At 46.6% G+C, this 16,055-nt stretch overlaps 1 long non-coding RNA gene across 1 annotated transcript in view; it reads left to right on the top strand.

Moving 5' to 3' along the window:
- Positions 1–2,239: 2,239 nt before the first annotated feature.
- LOC123643444 overlaps positions 2,240–16,055 on the top strand; it is a 90,249-nt gene continuing 76,433 nt past the window's right edge. Inside the window, exon 1 of the long non-coding RNA XR_006736788.1 lies at positions 2,240–2,397. This is a non-coding gene — a long non-coding RNA (uncharacterized LOC123643444). The remainder of the gene's footprint in view (positions 2,398–16,055) is intronic.

Below are 16,055 nucleotides of genomic sequence, written 5' to 3' on the forward strand. Positions count from 1 at the left end.
AGAGCAGCAGACATGGCCAACGCCAGCTACCGCCTGCATCAGACAGCATCTATCCCCTTCGTACAGGGTGGCAAAGGGCCACTCCCTCGCAGTGACCTCTCTAACCTCAGCTCCCACCCAGGTAGTAAATGCCATCTGCAGGGTCATTTCTGGATGACCAAGGTGGGCAAGAACCTTATTTCTGTGATTTTGGAAAATCTGGTTGTTCTGTTTTCTTATCCACCTCCTTTTGGGAAGGGAGAGGAAATAGGCAGGGAAAGCAGAGACCAAGAGATGCTTCCCAATAGGGCATACAACTCCTTTTTTTTTTTTCTTTTGAGACAGGGTCTTACTCTGTTGCCCAGGTTGGGGTGATCCTCAAGCGTCAGCCTCTCAAAGTACTGGGATTACAGGTGTGAGTCATAACTCTCAAGGTTCTAAAGCAGAGTTTCTCAAACTTTACTGTTCATCAGAATCACCTGGAGGTGATGGTTAAAACTAAATCTTGTTAAAATTAAGATTGCTGGACTCTGCTCCCATGGCTTCTGATTCAGGCGGTCTGGGGTGGGGCCCCCAAATTTGCCTTTTTAACAAGTTCCCAGGTGATGCTGATGCTGATGCTGCTGGTTCGGGGACCACACTCTGAGAAGCCAAGCTCTAAGGCCATCTCCAGTGGGCATCTGTGATGGAAGCGTCAGCCCAGCTGCTATACTTCCTGTTCCCTCCCGAGCACAGTATGACCTGTGATCACTAACATTCCCCTTCCCCATTTTTAACCTTTGCTCTTGCATTGAACATACCCAGGTAGACCAGGCGGGGTCCTTGCAGGAAAAGCATTCATTCCAGATGGTTCAAATGAAAAGACTTAAATATTTGGGAGGCCGAGGTGGGAGTATCACTTGAGAATAGGAGTTTGAGACCAACCTGGGTAACATAGTGACACCTCGTCTCTACAAAAAAAAAAAAGAATTAGAAAAAAATTAGCTGGGCGTGGGGCACACACCTGTAGTTTCAGCTACTCGAGAGGCTGAGGCAGGAGGATCTCCTGAGCCCAAGAGTTTGAGGTTGCAGTGAGCTGTGATGAGGTAACTGCGCTGCAACCTGGGCAACAGAATGAGACCCTGTCTCAAAAAAAAAAAAAAGAAAGTGTGACTAGAGTGGGCTCAGTGGCTCACCTATGATCCTAGCACTCTGGAAGGATGAGGTGGGAGGATCACTTGAGCCAGGAGTTCGATATCAGCTTGAGACCCTGTCTCTATAAAAAAATAAGAAAAAAATTAGCCAAGTGTGGTGGTGCACACCTATAGTCCCAGCTACTCAGGCTGAGGCAGGAGGATCACTGGAGTGCTAAGATCTCACCACTACACTCCAGTCTGGGCAACAGAGGGAGATGTTGTTTTGTTCTGTTTTTTTAAAGAAACTTAAATGAAGAGGCTGCTTGTGGAAATGAGGGCAGGATGTTACAGGCGCACACAGGGGAAGTTGAGGCACCTGAGACGAGCCGCAGCAGGAAGCTGTTACCACCTCTTGGGCTGCAGAGGCAAGTGGAGGAAACAGTGTCCTCCTGCAGGCTTTTGGATGCACTTGGCCGCTGCCACAGCACAGCAAGGAGGGACCTCGCTCTTCTTCCCCAGGTAAGTGGCCTCCTGGAGAGCCCTGCCAGCCGGCCAGGTGCCCGAAGGCAATGGGGGAAGCAGCTTCCAGGGATCAGCCTCCCAGGCACAGAACAGAGTAGAAAATGGATCTGGGGTGGGGTGGGGGCAAATGGGGAGTAACAAGATGTCAGCGAGACTCTGCTCTCTCTTTCTGGCCATGCCCCATCCCTCAACATATATTATACCTTTGCTTCCTCCAGAAGAGGGAAGAGAGACAGCATAATGTCTGCAGTCTCATTCCAGCTTTTACCCTGCTCACCTACCCTCAGCCCCCATCTCCAACAGGAAGGCAGTGTGTGCACGGGCCTTCTCTGGCTGCCAGGTGGCCAGGGCGGATTGGAAAAACACTCGCTGCTTCTGCAGCAGCCTTCACGGGGCTCTGATAGGAGAAGTCTGAGGGGCTGGGGGTTCAGCGTGGGATGGTTGGCCGGGAGGGGACACAGTGTTTCCAGTGATTTCCAAACCGTAAGGAACACAGAGTGCTTGGCATTGGCTCAGAAAGACCTCCCTTTCCATCTACGGAACAATGAAAATGAAATCTTTTTTAATCCTTAGGAAAGAAAACAGAGAGAGAAGAGGGGGAAACAGGAGGAAGAGGAGAAGTGTTTACACTTGAGAACCGTCCCAGAGCTGGCAGGCAAGGGGTTGTGTTGCTGCTGGCCCCGCTGGCGTGAGTTTGGTGTCTCTATTTACCTTTTTGTGGCTGTCAGGATATTTTTCTGAGCTACGCAGCAAGATCTGTGTGTCAGATAACCCCTCCATGGTAAGATAATATTTGAGCATGTTTGGGGGAACTGTGGGCTGGCCAGCTGTTTTATAACCTGACATGGAAGCCAGTGGGTGGCAGCTACGCTTGGAGGAAGCTCGCACACCCTGGGGACCAGGAGGGCCAGCCTGCTCGGTGGGCTGGGAGGGCATCGCAGGCGGGGGTCAGGCTCGCAGGAGGACGAGGGGCACCTGGGCAGAGAGTGCACTGGCAAAGGGGTCTAGGCCTTCCCCAGGTGGACTAAAAAAATCCTCTTCTCAGCTAAACTTCCAGTTCCTTTTTTTCTTGACATTAAAAACAAACAAAAACTGAAGTCAGAGTCTGTCAGGGGATCCCTGAGCCTTGAAAGAGGGGCCCCTACAAATTAGAGCCAAAGAGATAGAGAAATAGAGTCCCCATCATCGGATGGCCCCCTCAGTGGTCATTCATTCTCCTGGAGCTCTGCATAGAGACCTCGGCCTCACTGTCTCACTCCATGAGCCCCAGCTCTGCCCTTGAACTTACCACGCCGCCATTTTGAGTGCCTCTCCCTCATACACAGTCTTCTTCCTGCCTCCTTCCACCTGGACAGCACAGAAACAACAGGGAGGAATACAAGCCTAGGCTGTGTTGCTAGGATGCTGGTGATCGGGAAGGGAACAGCAGTCCTCTCTGGCTGGGTCCCAGGGAAGCGGTGACACTGGAGTGGTAGGAAGCCTGGCAATGTTTGGTTCCTGGATCAGGGTGAGTGCTGGGGTTCATCCTGGCTTCCTGGGGCAGCCGTTTCTCCTGCCCCACAGCACCTCAGAGCTGGAAGTAGATCTACATAGGTCGTCTGGTCTGGGACACCGGGGACTGAGTTCACCTTGTGCCACAGTCCAACTTGGGGGACACCTTCCCTCTCTGGGTTGCTAGTTCCCGGGGCTCTGACACAGAGGTTTGGCTAGATGAACCCTGAGATCCTGTCCAGCTTTGACAGTCTGTGATTCCAGGACTCCATATTGTCTCCACAGTGTTCTATATACCCAGAGATCTCGCCAGGATTCGCAGGTATGCTTTAACGAGGAAAATGGAGATTTGGGAACCCACCACATTTGGGAAATGCATCTCCCTGACACCATGACGGCAGTGATGGGGGTTGGGCCACAGGCACCACACCCTGTGATTTCCACAGAAGATCTGCTATGAGATGAGTTGGGGCTCCTTCCTCATTCTTGAGCCTCATGGGCTGTGCCTAAAGTCTCCATTCAGACACCTCCTCTTCTGGCATCCTCCTCTCTAGTCTCCTGCATGAGTCTGGCCCCAGAGCCAGGAGTTATCTGGAACCTTCCGAACTGGCTGCATGAATCTGTCTTTTCTGTATGTTCAGATTGAAGTGAGGTGCTCAAATTGGTGGCAGAGCTAAAGGCATGTGGGGGACATGGGGCTGGCCCAGGGTTGACAGAAGAGACTGGAAGCTGGTGGAGGTACCATGAGGCCCTGTCTTTGAGGTCTGATGGATCCTGGGCTTAATCTGACAGCCACTGCTCATCAGCTCTGTGACTCAGGGCAATTTGTTCCACTTCCCTAGACTTGCCTCTCCAATGTGAGAAATGTTCTAACCCTTAGGAGATAAAATTTCACCCACTTTTGAGGGTGGCTAGGAGGATGAAATGAGAACATTCATGTAAGGCATTTCCCTCATTTCCTAGTTCCTATTAGACATTCAATTCATCCATTTACTTCCCTCCTCTTTCTTTACAACATCCAAGTGGTGACGTTTTGGGCACAAGGGACTCATGATGTGTCCTGGGGCAGGCTGGCACAGTGCACAGAGCCACGGCTTCCTGGCTCCCTTGGTCCCTGAAAGAAGACAGAGCGTTTCTGCAGAAAAGAGGCCAAAGGATGATTTGGAAGTGACCTTGACATACAGGAAGGGTCTTGTGACCCAGATGTGTGCACATTGTGCCCTGAGGAAAACAGAGCAGCTGAAGGCCCTTCCAGGAAGAAAAGAATTTCACATAGCCACAAACACACAGAGCACAGGGCGTGGGAGGGGAGGCACGAAGATCCATCACCTGTGGAGTTGGGGGGCCTTCAGCTCACAGATTGCCAGTCTTCCATGGGCACCTGGGAGTTTCTCCTTGCACTTTTCTCCTTTTCTCTCCTCTTCCCCACTTCTGGGTCTTCTCCCTGCCTGTCTCCCTAGCCCTGTTGGCCGTGTGAGTCCTCTGTGGGAGCAGGCTGTGCTAGTTCAGGTTCCTCAGCGTGGAACGCTGCCCACACTCACAGACCTTCCCTTGCTGATGTTGGCGGCCTCATGACGTCACCTCAAGAGTCAGCATGCCAACGGAGTCTCTTCTCAGACAGGTGAAGAGGGGAGTCCAAGGAGTGAGGGGACCACTGATCCTGCTCCATTATAGAAAGCCTCAGTAGCCATATATGAGTCTCCAAAGGCTCATCTCACAGAGTAGCTTGAGGGATTTAAGCTAGACATGAAGAGGAACATTCTAATAATGAGACTTAAAGCCCTAGATCAGGTGAGCAAAACAAAGTTCACACCCCTTTCAACTCAGTGCATTTTCCTGAAGTAGAAAAGGAGACCCTTTTCAAAAGAAGAAGCCCCCAAGGCATTTTTTCCTCTAAGCTCCCATAAATCAGTTCAGATATGGCTGGGTCTAATGGGAGCCCAGTTAGGGGGCTGCTTGCACACTCAGGTGGGGATTTAGTTCCCTCTGAACCCCATCCTCGTGCTCCCTAAACCCCTCCCCACATGCACCCAGACCCAGATTCGCAGCATGGGTTCTCTCCTGCCTGCAAAAACCTGCCTTTGTTCTGTTGCCCACTCTCAGCTTTCTCTGAGAACAAAGAGGAAGTCCAGCTACAAACTGTCCTCTTGCAAAGTAATTAAGCTCACGGCATGGGGGCCGGTGCTGGGAGGGTTGGAGTCCACAATAGGTCTGCCAGGAGGGACCTGCTGGTTCTCACGTCCTTCTGTCCCCAAGTGGAGGTGGTGCTCCCACACGTAGCTGTCCAAGTGGTGACGTTTTGGGCACAAGGGACTCATGATGTGTCCTGGGTCATGCTGGCACAGTGCACAGAGTCACGACTTCCTGGCTCCATTGGTCCCTGGGATACTGCAGACTCACCCACACGTGGCAGTAGCGAGTGCTTGAGGAAGGGCTCTTTTCACTCAGAACCTATGAATCAGCTCATAAAAGAGAAGGCTGGGTTGCCAAGGGCATGCTGTGGGGGAGGAGGGAAAGAGAGGAATTAGCTATTCTTTATAGAGTGGACAGGGGCCAGAGAAGTTCTCTTTCTTCACTGAAGGAAGAGACAGAGACTGAAAAATAAATTCAAGTTGGAGCTGAGAACTGGGATCTTTCAGCACTAGGACCAAAAATAGGAAAATGGGCCGTGTTTTTCCTATGAGTAGTCTTCAGAATGGACTAGGATAGATATCTGAGAATCCCAGCTAAAGGCAGGGAAGTGAACTCCCCGGATGTGGGATGTGCAAGGTACTTGCCAGAAGTAACAGATCTGAAATGGTCTGGGGAGGGTGGTGGGGGGAGGAACATGGCATCTTCTAGAATCTCTGCTATGAATTAGGAGTACTTTAGTGATGTCCTCTCCAGAGGGCGCAACTAGAGTCCAGAGAGGTTATCAGAAGGAAGGTTTAGGCTGACTAGAAGGAAGAACATTTTTAATAATAAAAGCTGTCTAATGGTGGAATGCACTGTTTTATTCAGGTAATAAACTTTTGATTGCAGGATTTCTGATTTAAATCAAAGACTCAGATCTGGAATCCTTTGGAGGATTTTTTCCTACATTGGAAGGGTGGAATTGATGCCCCTCTAGGCTCCTTTAGAGAGCTAAGATGCCACATTTCTTATTCATTTATTTGTCTCAAAGTTAACGTACTTAGAGCTATAGAATTCTTTTTGGTGGAAAGTGCCCTCCATTAGGCTAGAGTTTGTTCTTTAATTCATTTACCTGTCCTTTGAATACCTACGAGGTACCACTCCTGGAGATACAAAAATGGAAAATACATGGTGACTTTGTATTTGGGAAGTTCTTGGTATATTGGGAAGGCAGACAAGGAAACAGATAAATTGCAACTCTGCAGGGTGAGGGCTTAAATAGCATCAAGAGCTATGGATGTACAGGGGAGCGGATAACACACAGCTCTCCCTGGGGGAAGAGGGTAAGCCTTCTCAGCCGGCGGCTCTCTCCCAATCTAAGTCCAGTCCAGTCCATACAGCCTTACTGAATGTCTGTTGTGTGTAAGGCAAAGAGAATGGATGAAAACATGCATTCTCTAAAGCTGCTGTCTCCGACTCCCGGACTGCAGACCTCCTACCCTGTCTGTGGAAAAATTGTGTCCCGTGAAACTAAGGAATGGGGGTGGAGGGGGGGAGCACACAGCAGGAGGTGAGTGGCAGGTGAACACGGAGCTTCATCTGTATTTACAGCCACTCCCCATCACTGGCATCACTGCCTGAGCTCTGCCTCCCCCCAACCCCTTCCCCATCAATGGAAAAATTATCTTCCATGAAACCGGTCCCTGGTGCCAAAAAGGCTGGGGACCACTGCTCTAAAGAGCTATTTGGACACAAGCTCATATTTGTGCCTTCAAGAGTGGTGTACCTTGGATGGGGGACACTGACAAACAAAATATGGTCTTTAAGGAGCTTCCAGTCTTACAGCAGCCCTTCTTTCCAGGCTGTGTGTCCCCTACTCTGTTGTGGAATCTAGATCAGACAGAGGGGTAGATAGGGTGGCCATTTGGAAGCAGGGTGTTGAAGGGTGGCAGCAGGGAGTGCCTTTCTGTGGCTCCCCTGCTCTGCTCTGACACGTGGCTGTCCACATGATGCCATTTGGGTCTGCTGGGTCCTCATTTCTCCAGTTAGCCGCCCTGGGTGAGGTCTGCTGGATGTCAGCAGGAGGCAGGGGGCATGTTTTGTGCTCTACTTCTTCTCTGGGTGCGGCAAAAGGTAGGAAAGGAATGGATGCGGGATGGAGAAAGATGAAAGTCCTCTCTTTAGCTCATTCTGCAGTATTGGTACCATCGGGACCACTGAGGAACTCTAGGCAGCTCGGAATATATTGGTGTATCCATCAGGGCCCAGTCAGGAGACAAATTAGCTGGTGTGGTTTCTAACAGAGGTAATTTAACCTACAGAATTGTTACCTAGGGACTCAATGTGAAAAGGGAACACTGAGGCATCACAGAGCAGGAAGCAGCCCCATCCATAGGGCTGGGGGAACACAAGAAAGGGGTTGGAATTATTAAAACTTAAAAACATAAGAGAAAGTGCTGGTCTCCCAGAGGTAGATAATGAGGCTATTACTTTGAGCGGTGGAAAAAATGGCTGCTACTGGGATGAAGCGCAGCTGCTGGGGTATCGAGTGAGAAGTAGGGTGCAGTGACACAGCCAGAGACGGAAGCAGGAATGTAACAGAAAAGGCGACAGACAAGAGCAGACAGACACCTCCTCCCTTCTCCCAGTCTTGCAAGTCTCCCTCTAGTGTTCCCTAAAGCACAGCTTAACGGCGGGCAAAGCAGAACTGTGGCTTGCAGAGTCCCAGCCCAGGGAAGCATGAAGCCAAGGACGGAAGGATGGGTTTGCCCCTGAAGTCATTAGCTTACCAGTTGGCTCAGCTGGGCTGCTGAGGAGGTGTCAGACCAAGAAATTTGCCAAAGAAGGTCAGGTTGGATTCTGAGTTAGTTGAGTTAATACTAGCTACTGAAACAAACATGAGCTCAAAAATGTATATAAAGCCTCAAATACAGTATCACTGTTTTTCTAGTTTGCATAAATCCCAATCGGGTGTTTCTGACCACTGGGGACTCTCTCGGCAGTGATTCGGGCATTCAAGTCCTTTCCATTTTATGGCTTTGCAACTTCAACGCATGGTTTTCAAGTTTGCACACTCCTCTGTGTCAAGACAACAAAACAAGACATACTGTAGAGTATGTGAGGTTTTCACGTGTCAGGCCTAGGGTGAGCACCTGTGCCCACATTCCACTGGCTAAAACATGCCACATGGCTCACTGCAAAGAGAGGCTGGGAAATGTAGTCTAGCTGTGTGCCCAGGAAGATGAGGATAAAGAAGGGATAATCAGGCAGTTATGCCACATGTTCAGCAGACCCTAAATGGCCTTTCAGCATCTTTCCTATGTACACTGGCTGAACTTAGCTCACGCCACAGGTGTCTGCACAGAAGAGGAGCTGAAGGGTGTGGGAAAGATTGAGTTCGAAAATGCCCCAAGAAATCATAATTTGTTCTTTACTTCAGTAAAACGCAGGCTTGTGTTCTCATGGTGTTTTGGTTTCGGACAGACTTCCCTTTTATTCCAATTTCATTCCTGGGAAGAAAAGACAATAATAGAGAAGACTCTTTCCACCTTTTTTTCTTTTTTGTTTTTAATTAGTGAAGTAATTCACACCCACTGTCAAGAAAAAAAAAAAACATTCAAAGATTTCCTTATATGGATGTCCCATTTTTTTTGCTTGTTTTTTTGATTTTGTTTATGATGTCTTCTGTATAAAATGTTTTATATTTTAATAGTATAAACTTTATTAATTTTTTAGTTCTGTCTTTCCTGTTCCCTATCCCAAAGTCATAAACACATTCTCCCATATTTTCTTCCAATTCTTTTATGTGTATACTGTTAAGGTTCTAATCCATCTGGACTTTATTTTTGTGAATCACACGGCATAGAAGTCCGGTTTTGTTAAACTTTTTAACCAGATGACTAGCTAATTGTCTATCTTTTACTGACTGTAACAGTTCTTTCCCAGTTATTTAAAATACTACTTTTATTACATCTTAATTCCTTCATATATATGATGTATTAATTTCCTGTTGCTGTTGTAACCAATTACACAGTTAGCAGCTTAAAATAACACAAAGTCATTATCTCGCAGTTCTGGAGGTGAGGGTCTGAAATGGCCTCACTCACTAGGCTAAAACCAACGTATTGGCAGGGCTGCATTCCTGCCGGGGGGTTTTGGGGGGAATCCGTTTCTTTGCCTTCTCCAGCTGTCCACATTCCTCTGCTCACTGCCCCTTTCCTTCTTAAAGCCACTGAGGGTTGGTTGTCTTTCCCATGCTGGGTCACTCTGGAGCTTGCTCTCATGAGCAGCAAATAGTCCTCAGGGCTCTTCATTAGGATGACTAAAAAGATGTAGAATGATAAAAGAGAGACATCAGGTAAATTTGCCCATGGAAGAGAATGTGTCTATGGCCCAGAGATATCAAGGGTTAGGGAATCAGAGGGAGAATGAATGACTGTGTCTCTCTCAGGTTGCTCAGATCAACCCCCTACCTGGCCCCAGCTGCCGGAGCAGCAGTACGTAGCTGGGGTGAGTTGACCTTGACTGTCTACCTGGACAACCCAGGGTCCCTTTCAGTAGCTGCCCAGTTTGAACTCTGCCAGTCTCTCATGCAGCTTTGGGCAGGGGTCGTGATCTGTTGGCCACACTCAAGGACACACTGCATTTACAAACACTTGGGAGGATTTTCCAAATCTCTTTTAGCAGCTGTACTTTCTAGATGGTGAATATTGCCTGTTTCCCAAAAAGAGGAGGCTTTTGTGCTCCCATCTCTGGTCCATTTCCGAGGGCCTCAATTTCACAAAACAGGAAATGGATGCCTGAGAAGGAAGTGTCCTTATTTGAGCAACATTGTTCACTAATTCTGGAAGTCTTAGAGCTGGGGCTCTAGGGTCATTCACATTTTAGGATATAGCCCTTTCCCTGGCCCCTCTGGGCTGCTGGGTTAAACTATGATCCATAAAACAACAGAGACCTATATGGCAATAGTAGTATGTAGTGTTCACATGGGGGAAGGAGATGTGTAGGAAAAGGGGGCGAGGCCCTCCATTTTTCTCAGGCAGATAGAAGACTGCTGCTTGTCCATGAAAACTGAGGAAATGTTTTTATAGGGAATTGAGTATTGGATCCATTTGTCCATTCATTCGTCTATTCATTTGTCCATCCATCCATCCATCCATCCTTCTGTCCATCTGTCCATCCACCCACCCATCTGTTCATCCATCCATCCATCCATCCATCTATCCATCCATCCATCCATATATTCGTGTATGCACTACCTGAGTAGTGTCTGAATAGCATGGAATTGTGACATGTCTTCCTAAGAAATTTGGATTTAATCCTATAATCAGTGGGGAAACATTGAGGATTCTTGGATGAAGACAAGATGCAGGAAGTAATTCAGTGAGAGGGAGGCAGCATAAAGATAGATCCACGGGGCAAAGACTAAGTGTGCTCTTTTCGTAGGCATTTGCATGTCTCTCTTTTTCATTTGGCGCACTGAACCAGCTTCTGGCCCTACCTGAAACAGAGTCAGACAAAAATGAGAAGGATGTAAGGACTGGCTGAAAGCCTGAGAGATCAAGCTATCTGACACCATGTGTTGGGTGGACTTGTCTGGAGAATAATCAGTTCGAAAAATATTTGCTGGGTACATGCTTCTTAATTTTTCCTATCACTTTTCTTTCACTTTCCTACCCAGGGGGGCCCCGTGCTTTCTGGCAGGACCATTGGGAAGGAAAGGAAGGGGCTGGACTAGGCATTGGGACTGTACTTTTTGCACATTTCTAGCCACCCTAGCAAATTGAGCAATCTGGCCTATTCATTGTGATTTAGGTCTGAAGAGGGTACAGTGTGTGCAGACAAGGGGCCGGAAAAGATAGGGGTGTGTTGGGGAGTAATTACTGAGGGTCAACATTAGGGACGGTGGGAAAAGAGACCCTCCTCCTCCATCCTTAATTAAACAGTCTCCTGCACAAGTCTCTGTGTTGGAGCCCTGTAGGGCACATTGCTAGGGTCCCTCCTTCTAGAGGATTATGGCAAAGGGTAGGGGAAGGAGCAGGAGATTTAGAGTCACACAGATCTGCTTACCAGCTGTGTGACCTGGGTCCCGCTCTCCCCAAGCTCTCTGAGCCTCAGTTTCTTCAACTGGAAAATGAGGATAATAATGTCACCTGACTTGGGATTATTTTGAGGCCTAAATACAATAATGTGTGTGAGAATTACTTTGTAGAATGTCAATCACTGTTTAAAGATTGAATATGAATAATAGCAAGAATTTTCCCAATGTAATTTCTATTGTCTTTGAATGCAAGCCCGGTAAGCCCCTTCTGAAATCCTCTGTGCTGTCCCATCTGGAGGGGCTAATGTCCAGGAGAGAAAGGATGACCTGGGCCCCTCAGTATTTACAAGTGGGGGCTGTATTCTCAGCCCATAAATCCACAAGCATGTGGATAAAGCACCTGCCTTTCCAGGAATGCACATGTATCCTGTTTTCAGACTTCATGACCCTGTATTGGTTTTTAAAATATAACTTATTGTGTTATCATGTCTAGTTGAACTTCTCATGTTTTTTTTTTTTCTTTAAATCACATTCAGAAAAGTGAACCGCTAATTCCGAATGGTTGGAGTTAGAGGGAGAGGGCGTGGAAATATGGCCCCAGGTTGAACTCTTTTTCAGAAGGAAAGCCTTGCTGCTCCTCAGGTTCTGGGACAGCCCTTCTCCTTTGCCCAGGGGAGAACCTGCCATTTGCTAACGATTGTCCTAGAGGGGCAGCATGGGTCCTCCACTAGGTCCAGGGGTGGGAGCCTGTCCCGTTGTCGAGAGAGCAGGGGTAGAAGGGCAGGGAAGGGTGAGCTCCAGGAAACATTTTTCCTGGCATCAGGTCCTGCTTCTTGGGGAATGAAGGATGTGAAAACTTTCTGTTTAGTTTTAGTTTTCCTGTTTAGCAACTGATAATCTCCCTGTCTGTTGAAGGCGTGGGTGCAGTTAATGCTGGGGCTTTTTGCCTGTTAAATTGTTAAAATGCAGAATGACAACCCCTTTGCTGGTGAAGGATATTTATTTCAAGTCCTAAATCAATTTCAGCCTCTCTCCCTCTCTCTTCCCCCCTTTCTCCTCCTAGTGCACCCCTCCCCTTTGGAACTTGGGAAAATCCAATTTCCTTCCTGCCTTAATCTCTCTCCAGTTTTGCACAGGCTCTGCTCTGCCCGCACCTGCTCCTTCCAGCTGTGAGATTCCTTTTGGTAAAATACTTTGTGTCCTGCCAAGTTGTCGATGGACAAGACCCCCATTGCTGCTTCCTGGCTTTCTTAATGAACACAGTTGTTCTGTTCCACTAAGTCCCCAGGAGCTCCCCCATTCAATCTATTAGCCAGCGGTGGTTTCCACAGTTAGAGAGAGACCCCTGCCCCAGGCCCCCAAGCGCCTGCTCTTGAATGAGGAAAGAATTTGAAATCAAGCACTCCCTGTGCTGGTACTAAGTGCTGTGAGCTTTACAGCCCCGACTCCTGTATCACAGGAATGTCAGGCTGAGTGAGAGAGACTCCAGATCTGCCATCTCCTCAGCCTTGGGGCGAAACCATCATTATTAATGACAGCAATCACCACCCAGAACTCAAGTCATAAATAATAAGTGTCTTTCAGCAGTCGCAGGAATGAGTGCAGACGTTCATCATCCACACACCTCTCCAAATAGCTATGGGAACGAGCTGCAGAGCTGTTATGGCCAGATTCTACCTCTATTCCAATGCCAGCAGCTTGGTTTTATTTAGAAAAGAAAATTCCCAAACAGCATGAACTTCAGATGATAGTAACAGATATTCCACAAAAAGGGGTTCTATGGCCAAGTAAGTTTGGGAAATCTTTGTTAAAAAATAAAGTTAAATATATTTCTTCATAGAAAGATTTCTCAGAGTCTTTAATATACTAATATGCATTGGGAATCTCCAAGAGAGGTAACTTATGTTTACCGAAAGTATTTGACCTTAACTGTTTTCCCCCGTTTTGGCATAACATGTTGTATCTTGCAGGACACTATTCAGTGATGTGCTGGAAATATTTAACAACTGGCTCTCTGGGGGGTGGGGGAAACCCCAATTAGTAGTGTTTGCTGATTTCCAACCATGGCCGTGAAGTTTCCAACTACCCACATGAAGTTACTGAACATGGAGTTGGGAAGATATGTGCACAATCAGATCTCTGAGCTGGTGGAAACTGGTGGGAGCTGGCTCTGGGTGACCCAGCACCCCGTGCACTGGGAATGGGAAAGAGAACAAAAGCCAAAGGATATGACTGGTGTTGGACTCCACAGTAAAGCAAGACATTCCCAGTTTTAGCAATTTTTGTTCATTTCTCTAATCAGCGATTTGAGTGGACTTTCTCTGCCTGCCTGCTTATTTATAATGGATGTTGGAGTCTCTGATGGAGTTTTCTGGCCCTGTGAACTAATAGTGAGAGCCACTCTAGGGTAGATTGATCTTGACTTTGCTACACCTTTACTGACCTCTTGTCTGTCTAAGGGTAGGTGCATCGGTGCCTGCCTGCCCTCTGGAATGGCTCTGTGGCCCCCTACTCAGTTGGGGTCAGAACAACCTTTCTGACCAACTCCCCTGCTCACACTTGGGCACCTCCCTTTAACCCTGACCAGTGCGTGCTGGATATCTTTATTCACACAGCTCATCTGGTAACACAGAGGCAAACTGAGATTTATATCTCAGGAGCGTTTGGCACAGTGGACCACTTTCTTCTGTTTTTAGTCATTTTCTTTTCCTGGCCTCTGAGATAACACTCTCTCCTGATTCTCCTCCTGCTGCTTTGGCCAGTTCTGCCTTGCTGACTTTTTCACTTGCTATCTAAATGCTTGCATTTTTTTAGAGTTCTTTAGACCTAGCTTCTTCTCCTTCTCCTCCCCTCCCTTCTTTTCCCTCTCTCTAGATGATCTAATTTATCCCCATGGATTTAAACACTATCATTTTGATGACTCCCTAATTTATAATTTGAAACCAGACATCTTATTTGAGCTGCAGACTTATATAACCCACGGTCTACTTGACATCTCTATCTGGATGTCTTACAAGTTTCTCAGCTTTGACTTGTGTGAAAAGGAACTTGATGTTCCCTGTGTCTCCACTCTGTTTCTCCCCCAGACTTCCTTATCTCAACAAATAGCATTTTCTTCCAAACAGTTGCCTGAGCCCAAAATCTAGGCATCATTCTTGACTCAACCTTTGTTCTTGTCTCCTGCAATCTATCAGTCTTGAATGAGTGAATTTCACTCACTTTTTCCTTTCATCCTCCGAGGAGCATTATTTTATATGACACTCAAGCTTTGTAACAGTCTATTGCATTCATAACCTACTCCTTTGCTCTACCAAGAAGAAAGATCTAAGAGAGGAATTTCAGCTTAATTACCCTTAATTCAATGTTCTTCCTCTGACAGTTCTTTAGACCAATAAGACCTCAAGAACCCCCAGTGTTCTTCCTGTTCTACAGATCACAAATGGGTGTCTCCTTGTTCAGTGGACCCCAGTTAGCGGGGGTTCCCTTCATATTTTCCTTATATTCAGTCATTGTCCTGTGGCTTTGACATTCCATGAAAACCCCTACTAATAGACATAGATGGGTGGTCCAATGGGACAAGGCACCTTCTGAAAATTCAGATACATGTGGTAAATTCTTCAATAATTTGAAGGTAAAATCTTCAATAATGGTTTATTCTTTCTTTTATGACTTTAGGTTTCTAGGGTGCTTTTGGTTTCATGGTGATTTCCTGTATCTCAATCTCACCTTTGGGAAGTAGAGAGTTTCAAGGAATTTTTTTTCCATTTTAAGATAGAGAAACTGGGGCCCAGATTGTGACTAAACATACTGAAGACCATGTAGTCAGTGACATGGCCATGCGGTCCCTTTGGCCTCAATTTCGGTTAGGAATAGAGAGAGACCAAAGCTCAAATGTCCCCAAGAGCACTGCTGTGTTGAGGGATGGCACGAGGAAGGACATACCCAGGTCCTGGGGGACCCTATGCTCACACAAGAGGGGCATAGAAGAATATGGAATTCCACCCAAAAGTGAACATTTAAGTTCAAAGAAGAAAAGACATCACCACAATAATGCCAGATTCAAAAACACTTACAAAATCCCATGAGCATCACAGAATTCAGAGAATGACATTTATGTTTTTATTCATTAATTAATGGACTACCGCTATACTGCTTTTATCTACATTTTTGGCTGAATACTTTTTTATTGCTTTTTTATATATCAATAATTTGGTAGTATTTTTTCTAGTGAGAACAAAGATAACTCAGTCTTTGTGTGGATTGAAATTTGCTTTTTTAAAAAAATTATTGATCACTTAGAATATATTTTCTGTCAGTTTTATAACTGGTTATTGGCAACGTCATGGATGTTTATGATTGTCAAATCCTAAATTCGGGAACACGTCTATCACTTTTCTCTCATCTGAGCTGTAAGATTTAAGGTGTTTAAAGTTTTGAGGGGTTTTCTTGAGATTTAAAAATTTTTAAGTGTGGTAAAATGCACATAATGTAAAATTTACCATCTTAAATTTTTTACATACAGCTAAGTGGCATTAAGTACATTTACATTGTTGTGCAACCAATCACCATAATTTTCTTATCTTACAAAACTGAAACTATAGTCATGAAACAACTCCCATGTCCCCTGCCTGCAGCACTGGTAGCCACCATTCTACTTTAGTCTCTACAGATTTAACTCTCCTAGATAACTCACACCAGTGGAAGCATAGAGTATTTGTCTTTTTGTGATCGGCTTGTTTCATTTAACATAATGTCCTCAAGAGTTATCCATGTTGTAGCATGTGTCCGAATGCTCT

This window comes from Lemur catta, chromosome 8, assembly GCF_020740605.2.
Source record: "Lemur catta isolate mLemCat1 chromosome 8, mLemCat1.pri, whole genome shotgun sequence".
NCBI classification, from domain to species: domain Eukaryota; kingdom Metazoa; phylum Chordata; class Mammalia; order Primates; family Lemuridae; genus Lemur; species Lemur catta.